This window comes from Bombina bombina, chromosome 11, assembly GCF_027579735.1.
Source record: "Bombina bombina isolate aBomBom1 chromosome 11, aBomBom1.pri, whole genome shotgun sequence".
Classification (NCBI taxonomy): Eukaryota; Metazoa; Chordata; class Amphibia; order Anura; family Bombinatoridae; genus Bombina; species Bombina bombina.
The window spans coordinates 199,582,405-199,591,317 of record NC_069509.1 but is presented as its reverse complement, the minus strand read 5'-3'; the positions used below and the strand labels follow the sequence as shown (position 1 = coordinate 199,591,317).

At 36.0% G+C, this 8,913-nt stretch overlaps 1 protein-coding gene across 1 annotated transcript in view; it reads left to right on the top strand.

Moving 5' to 3' along the window:
* Nucleotides 1-8,913, top strand: part of TMEM11 (transmembrane protein 11) — a 73,448-nt gene that overhangs the window by 9,829 nt on the left and 54,706 nt on the right. The gene's annotated exons all lie outside the window — the stretch shown is intronic.

Sequence of the window (8,913 nt, the reverse complement as noted above, 5' to 3'; positions counted from 1 at the left end):
GAAATAAAATTGTAAATTTGTCAGTTACACTAAAGCACCAGATCAATTGCAATGTGTTGGCTAACAAGAATAAAGCGAGGACTTCCGGGGCGGTGCTCACAGAGCCATGCTGCTTCAACGCCGGCTTGTCAGTTTGAGCGTTCTATGCTAACCGCAAAGCCTATTTCCTAGCCAGCATTCCGGACCTACTGCTGAGCGGATACGTGTACCAGGAAACCGGTCCACAGGCGCCGAAGTCCCTGAGTGGCGTAAGGCCGATTCGCCATGGTCACAGCTCGAGTGGTGTAAGTCCTTCGGGTCCACGGAGACTGTCCGACGAAGGCCCCACACCATGTCTAAAAGACATCCTTCAGACGCAACCTCGAAGTGAGACTCACCTTACCTTGAATAATCTACGCTCACTACAACACTAATGGTCCATTGCCATCACACAAAAGCCACAGTTTGGTGATCCGCAGGTATTGCTCCCGTGCCGCTGGCCGGTGAATCCGCCTGGTTACCTACAGTCGATAGGAGAAGCTACAGACGCTCAACAGACCAGTTTACTCTTACAGCGGAACAACAAAGTCAGTGACTGTCAGCTGTTGCCCGGTCTCAAGGGCTCATACAAAGCGAGAAGTCGCAGGTCTGTCAAGGCGATAGGTTTTTCCTGCTTCTACAAAAGCCGCAGTCTGGCGGCCTACAGGTACCGTTCCCACAGCTTGGTGATCTGCGGGTACTGTCATCGCTACAGCATTAACGGCCTATTACCATCACATAAAGGCCACAGTTTAGTGCTCTGCAGGTACTGCTTCCGTGCCGTCGGCCGGTGAAACTGCCAGGTTACCCACAGCCCACGAGAGAAGCTATAGATGCTTACCAGACCAGTCTATCCCTATAGCAGGATAATAAAGTGAGTGACTGTTAGTTGCTTCCCGGCTCCAAGGGCCCATATCGAGCAAGAAGTTACTAGGTCGTCAAGGCGATAGGTACCCTTTGCTGCTGTCGAGGTGGAGAGGCTTCCGATTCGCCTATAAGCTTGTAAAAGAAATCTTTTGAACCGCAGGAGCTATGTTTGCTGACCCTATGGAGAAGAAAATTGATCTTTTAACCAGAGGAATCCTCAACATCTAGAAGATTTTTTTTTTCCTTCTCTCCTTGGAACGGTCATACGGATTGTTATCACTGGCCACCTGGCCTTCTCACAAAATTACCTAGTCATTTAGTTGTCTAGTAGTATCCCTGTTAACCGGTCTTAGCAAGAATCTGTTAAGACAGAACTGTCTCCATTATTTCTGGACATGCAAGTATTTTATTTAAGTTGGTTCCCTACTGTTTTTTTTTCCCCACCCTTTTCATTCTTTTGCTTGATACTTATTCTACATTAAGTAGCTTTAGTAGAATAAGACAATAGCTGTTTTTTGCACATCTTATCGCTTTATCTTAGCAAGCTAAAGTCATAGTTATATATATACAAAGAAAAAGTGAAGAAAACGAGAAAAAGAACACAAATCCTGTTAAATTATGCTCCAGTGCGCAAAAAGTTATGTGTTTACTACAATAATCTGATATCATAGATGGTCTAGGCCTTCATAACTAGATGTTTATCTGCTCTTCTTATGGTTTTCTCTATTCTAAATATAACCTGTTTTATGCATTTCTAAGATGGTCAATTCTAGCAACTAACTAAATCAAAATATTCTTACCTATCTATTATTGAGCAAAGTGTATATGGTTTCTGTCTTTTTTTCTTTGTATACCAAATGGCTGTTAAAAGCAATTAACTAAAGTAGTGAGTATGTATGCTAAGAAGTCAAATATCTTAAATTTTGTCTGAACAAGACTAGTATCTGTAGATCAGGATAAACAAATATCTTTTTGTCTTAGATATCATATCTATTAATACAAATAGGCTCTAGCCACACTGGTTTAATACACATAAAAAAAAAAAAAAAACACTTTTCACTCTATTTTTGCCACTTTTTTTTCTTCTTTTTTTTCTTTTTCTCTGTAAGAAAAACACTGTCTGCCCTCCTAAGGGGCTGTTTTTTTTTTTTTTTTCTTGTATTGTTACACAATAACCGTCACCCCACTTACCTGAATCCCTGATAAATATACATTCACTTTACTTTTTTCACTTTCCACACTTTAATGGAAAGATTTGTCACGCAGGTGAAACAACACTCACCCATAATGCCTGCAAAACCTAAAGACAAAAAAAGCAAACAAATGGATGCTAGTTCAGACTTCATTTCAGAAGCTCTGGTCAATCCTCCTGATACACAAACTCTAATGACACAGTTGAGCCAATTATTTTTACCACAATTTGATTCTATTAAAAAAGACCTGTCAAATATCACATCCAGATTAGATCTTATTTCTACTGAAGTAAAACAGTTTGCTAATAGAATTTCAGAGGCAGAAACCAGAATCTCTGATTTAGAGGACCTAGTTAACACACATGAAAGTGTATTGCAAAAACATGACACTAGAATTAGCCACTTACAAAACCGTCTGGAGGACCTAGAAGATCGCTCCAAGCGTAACAACATAAGAATTGTCGGACTACCTGACACCCCCGAATATGAAGATTTATTACATTTTACATCCACTCTACTCCCACAAGCTCTAGGTTTTCCCCCACAACAACTCCCGTTATCAATAGAAAGAGCACATAGAATTGGTCCCAGAAGGACCAACCAAGATGGCACAACCAGACATAGAATATGCATATTTAAATTGCTTAGATTTCAAGACAAAATTCAAATGCTTAAACTCTTTAAGGAAAGGGAAACATTTACTATAGCTAGCAAGAAAATTCTGCTATTCCAAGATTTTTCAAATGAAACTACCCTTAAAAGAAAAAACATGGCTCCGTTTTGTACCCAATTGATCAACAGAGGAGAGAATGCACGTTTGCTTTATCCTGCAAGAATTGTAATAATAAAAGATGGTAATAGGATAACTCTTGATTCTATAGAGGTAGCGCAAAAATATATAGCTGATAGTTCATAATGGCAGTGTCAGTCGTATTTTTAGTCGGTCTCTTTTTCGGTAGGGCCCTTCTTTCCTCTTGTCTTCCTATGGGTTTTTTTCCTTTTTTTTTTTTTTTTTCTCTCCCCCTCCCCCCCCCACCATTCTCAGATGAGGATAGTTTTTTCTTGTCTGATACATTACTTAAACCAGTTCTAGATAAAAAAGGTAGAGAAAATTTAAATATTTTTATAGACAATTATTTCTACAGGTTTAAGGTTAGTTGAGGAATTTAAACTCCTCTCCTGGAATGTCGGAGGGATAACGTCACCAATAAAGCGTAAAGCTATTATTCAAAGATTAGGTAAGCTAAATCCCAGTATCGCTTTTCTCCAAGAAACTCATCTTAAAGATATTGAAATCCCTAAATTAAAAATTAAATGGGTCGGTGAAGTCATAGCCACCCCCTGTTCAATCAGAAAAAGTGGAGTTGCTATTCTAATTAACAAAAACCTCGCGTATAAAATCTTAAACATTGAAAAAGACCCTAAGACTAGATTTATATTACTTCACATTCAAATCCACAATACAAAACTACTATTATGTAACCTATATGCTCCAAATAACTTTTCTTCCAAATTTTGGAGTCTAATCCAGACTAAATTATTCCCTTATATAAATCAGCACGTTATAGTTGGGGGCGATTTTAATATGTCAATATGCACTGAACTTGATAGACTTGATACTAGAAATAAAAAAGAATATGACCGACAAGCTAAATATTTCAAATCCTTTTGCTATGGGATGAAACTAGTTGATATCTGGAGAATTATTAATCCTGATACACGCGCGTTCACGTGCAAATCTAAAACTTATAAAACATTTTCAAGGATTGATTATATCCTAGTCTCTGAAACGTTATCGATTTTTCAGATAGATCCTCAGATAAATGATATTGTCATTTCGGACCATGCCAGTATATCGGTCTTGCTTCCCTCACTAACTCAAAATAAGAGTAAGAATCAAATTTTTTATTTTCCTAGATATCTTTATAATAATGCAAGATTTTCCTTATGGCTAAAACAAACATGGAGAGACTATTGTGCCAATAATATTTCTTATTTTAATAAGATAGAGACATTTTGGGAAGCCGCAAAAGCGGTTCTAAGAGGCCAGATTAAAGCCTATATGTGTTCTAAGAAAAAGAAAGCGACTGCTCAAGAAAGTTATATGTCTAATCTAGTCAAAAATACATATAAAAAATATATCAATATCCGAAATGATCTAAATTGGAGGAATTATCTTAAAGCCAGACAGGAAAGGGATATTGTAATAAGACAAAAAATACAAGAAGAAGAAATGAAAATTAATCTCTACTATAAAAGTTTTCATGGGTGCTCCGCTAAATATTTGGCTAAGCTGACAAAAAATAGGACATTTTTTTTTTTTATTTTGACCATAAGAGAAGATAATAATAAATATACAAACTCCCAAGAAATTGGGGATTTTTTTCACTCATATTATCAACAATTTTATACAAATAGGGAAACTGACACATTACAGGAAGAAATATTTTGGGCTAAGATGAATATCCCTAAAATAGCAGACACGGATCTGTCCGCTCTAAATAGCCCGATAACGCAAGATGAAATAAAGAAAGCAATAGATAAAACCAAATTCAATAAAGCAGCTGGACCCGACGGCTTACGGGCCGAATTTTTTAAAATCTTATCGGAAGAGATAGTAGAGACACTGGAAAAATTGTTTAACCATTATTTCAGTAAAAATCAACAGATCTCTAAAAATTTTACAGCAGCTATTATCTCATTAATATTGAAGAAAGATAAAGACCCAGAAGACCCTGCATCATATAGACCTATATCTGTTCTTAATACAGATTATAAAATTTTAACTTCTATCATAGCCTCCAGACTCACAATCTCTTTCGATAAAATAATTCACCCTGACCAGACAGGTTTTATGTCCACACGAAACTCTTCTAAAAATATTCGTAAACTTTTGACTTGTATAGACTACCTATCGAATGCTGATAAAAGTGAACAGGAACAACCTGATCAGGATATAGCGTTAGTTAGCCTGGATGCCGAAAAAGCTTTCGATGCGATTATATGGAACTATCTATTTAGATCTCTTCAGGAATTTGGCTTTAAAAATCAATTCACACAATTTATACATAATATTTATAATAATCCTATTTCATACCTTCTCATCAACAATAATCTGTCCGCTCCGCTGGTTCTAGGAAGAGGTACAAGACAAGGCTGCCCCCTATCACCATTTTTATTTAACATTGCTTTAGAACCGCTAGCAATTTGGCTTAGGGAGACAATCATAGGTATTAGGTTTGGCACCCAAGTCTTAAAACTTCTTATATATGCAGATGATCTTCTCATTTTTTTAGATAATGTAGCACAGGAAATCCCCAGTGTAATGAAAAGCTTGAATACCTTTAGCTCTTTTTCCGGCTATAAAATTAACTACAATAAAAGTGAACTAATGTGGATCAAGAAAAACAGTCTTTCAAATTTTATCCATCCTTTCAGAACGTCGGAAATAGTGAAATATCTAGGTATCCATATTCATGCTAACCCTAAACTTTGGTATAAACTCAATATACCTCCGCTTATACAAAAAATTAAAACTGACTTAGAAAGTTGGGTATCGTTACCTATTTCACTGTCTGCTCGTGTCAATGTCATAAAGACGATTATATTCCCACGACTTTTATATCCGTTGCAGAACCTACCCTTATTCCTTCTTGCTTCCGATTTACGTAAATTATATTCTATATTCTCCAGATTTATCTGGAAGAACAAAAAACCACGTATCGCATTAAGAAAATTAATGCACCCTCGGGGTTCAGCTGGTCTTGCCTTACCTAATATCGAATTATATAATATTGCGTGCTTAGCCAAAATTGCTATAGATTGGTTAGCAGACACAAATACATTCTCTTGTCTGTCTATGGAAAGTTTTACGATATATCCTTTCTCTATCAAAGCTAGTTTACACTGCCCATATAAAGACCTACCATCTAATATTAGTAGACTGATAACGATAAAAAACACTATTAAAGCCTGGCAAAAACTTTGTACTCTTCTAGGACTAGATTATTCTTTCTCCGAATTTCTCCCGATAATTGGCACGATAGATTTCTCTCCAGGACATACCCAGGCCGTATTCAAAAGATGGGCCCACCAAGGACTTATAAATATGTATCAAATTTTTCACAATGATGGGTACATCCATACATTTGAGTCTCTCGTTGTCCAATTCGGCCTCCCTAGAAAGGACATGTTTGCTTATTTTCAACTAAGACATTATGTCAGTAACCAATCATGGGGCCTGGACCGGTCTCTGGCATGGTCTGATATTAAAAAATGTATCTTGAAATTCAAAATAGGATTACCTTCAATTTCTCTTATGTATGATATCATGTTGAATAAACAGAGCCTTATTTTTCTTAATAGCACCTTTATATTTTGGTCACGAGATTGTCCCAATCTAGAAGAGGGAGAAATAGAACAGAGCTGTAGCTTGGTTAATAGGAGTCGAGTCCCATCAAGTTGGAAAGAAGCACATTTTAAAATTTTAAATAGGTTCTATATAACACCAGTTAAATTGTCAAAAATGTATATCTCACATTCTGCTAACTGTCCTCGCTGCTCATACCCTAAAGCAGATTTATTGCATATGTTTTATTACTGCCCAAGATTGATACAATTATGGAAAAAATTATCCTTCTGGTTAAAAAAACATTACGGTGTTGACATACTGTTCAAACCAGAGAGTATTATCTTTCTCAATATCCAACTTAGCAATTCTCCTTTGAGACTAAAAACTTTGTCTTCAATTATATTATCGACTAGACATCTTATAGCAAAAAACTGGAAAGCGAAATCGGCCCCCTCTTTTTCAATGCTTACTCAGGGAATACAAAACCAAATAATTTTTGAGTCTTTTCATTTAAAATCCGCCAAAGAAAATAAAATAAAAAGATTCTTGCTAGATTGGTTACCAATAATCAAGTCATATTTACCTTCTATTCAAAAACGAATACTATCTCCGTTTTTAAGTTCAGATAGCTTTATGGAGTTAGTGTTACATGATGAATTCCCGGCATCATGGATTACCAGTTACAGAGAATAATTTCAAGATTGAATTAGATATTATACATAGGAAACACTGAGTGGGGTGGTGTCGGAGGGGTCTCCCTCTTATTTTCCCCCTTTTTTTTTTTTTTTTTTCTCTCTTCCTTTCTCTTTTTTTTTTTCTCTTTCTTCCCGCTTTGTTCGGGTTTTCCTCTTCTTCCTTTTTCCAGTATTAGGATAAAAAAAAATTCTAAGCCAAGTTTTTGTTTAGATACTGACAAATTATGGAGAAATGATATAAAAATGTGAAATTTCTTGCAATGTATTTCTGATATAAAGTTTGTTATTGTGCCCTGCGTGGCAGATATTATTTGATCAGTATGAGTGTATTATTTTTCTGATGGCTTATGTAATAAATAAAAGATTTAAAAAAAAAAAAAAAACAAGAATAAAGCAATATTTAAAGTTTTATAATCTAGTGCAGTAGTTGAAAATTGCATTGCAAATTAGCTGCAGACAAAAATAGTAATTGTAAAATGTCTCTTGAATTAATTTGTTTCCTTTTCTCTTAGTCTGACATAGAACTGTAGTAACAAAAAAGGTGCATTGCTCATACGAACATATTACAGTCAGAGAAAAACTTTGCAGATTGTGAAAAGCTAGGGAACGAGCTTGCAAAAATCTGAGAGCCAAACAATCAATACACTGCTGCTTTGCAGCACTACTGCATATTTGACTGTTGTCTTCAAACAGCACTTTGCTCTGGATGCACTGTGTTAAGGAAAACTTAAACAATGCAGCCAGAGAACAGCTTTGTTTAAAAAGAACAGCCTAATGTGGAGCAGCGCTGTAAAGTTGAAGTGCTGTTCTTTCTGCAGACATGCTGCATTTTCTGTGATGACATCTCAGATCACTCTATGTTCTGCCTTGGGGCTGATTACAAATTCTATAATGTACTAAAGCCCCATGTGAGGCGCCCCCTCTAAAACCCCATCTTCTTGTTCCCACTAAGAAACTACTATATTGGACAGTTGTTCTACACAGAGATTGAGCAAGTACATTTAACATTTGGCGCTGTCCTCTACACTTCATTTAATTTAGGGGTGTTAGATTAGAGGGTTTAGTAATTTTTTTTATTTATTTTTAAATATTTATCTTTATTGAGGTTTTCATAACATACAAATTAGTATCATCAGCATGCTATAAGACACAGCATAAAAGTACATCAATTTGTAGTGTGTATTTAAAATAAACATAAATTGTAACAGTCAAAACTAGCGCAGCACACACACAGCTGCATATTTAAAAGATAAACCTCAAATTATTTCAGTTTTCTTAGAGATATTCCCCGTAAAGAGCATTTAAGACCTTTTGGGTCTGTTTATTTGTAGATAAATTATATAGGGAAATATAATAGAATAACAAAATGTCATACTGAGGCCCAGAGACCATAATGAACAAGCAGAAGTATGTGGCTTACAGTTAAGAACCGAAGCCATCTGAATGTGGGCATTAGAAATGAATATACTACTATTAAGGTTGTGGTATGACAAAGATAAACCGCTTAAGCAGTCCTCCCTAACTGGAAGGTACATTATATGGGGGGAGGGGGGAGAGATGATCATTCACATAAGGTGCGTAGGCAGGGTTATTTTAACTTTTGTCTAAATGTATATGGAAACCACCCATATAGGTTAAACTGTGCGAAAATTGGGGAAAACACATATAAACATCAACCCACTGTGAGCAAGAACAGTCTACATATATAAATTACAAACACCACACATAAAACATGCCCACGTTAAGAGCCAAAATCCCCATGAGTGGCACCCCAGCATATAGAGAATCA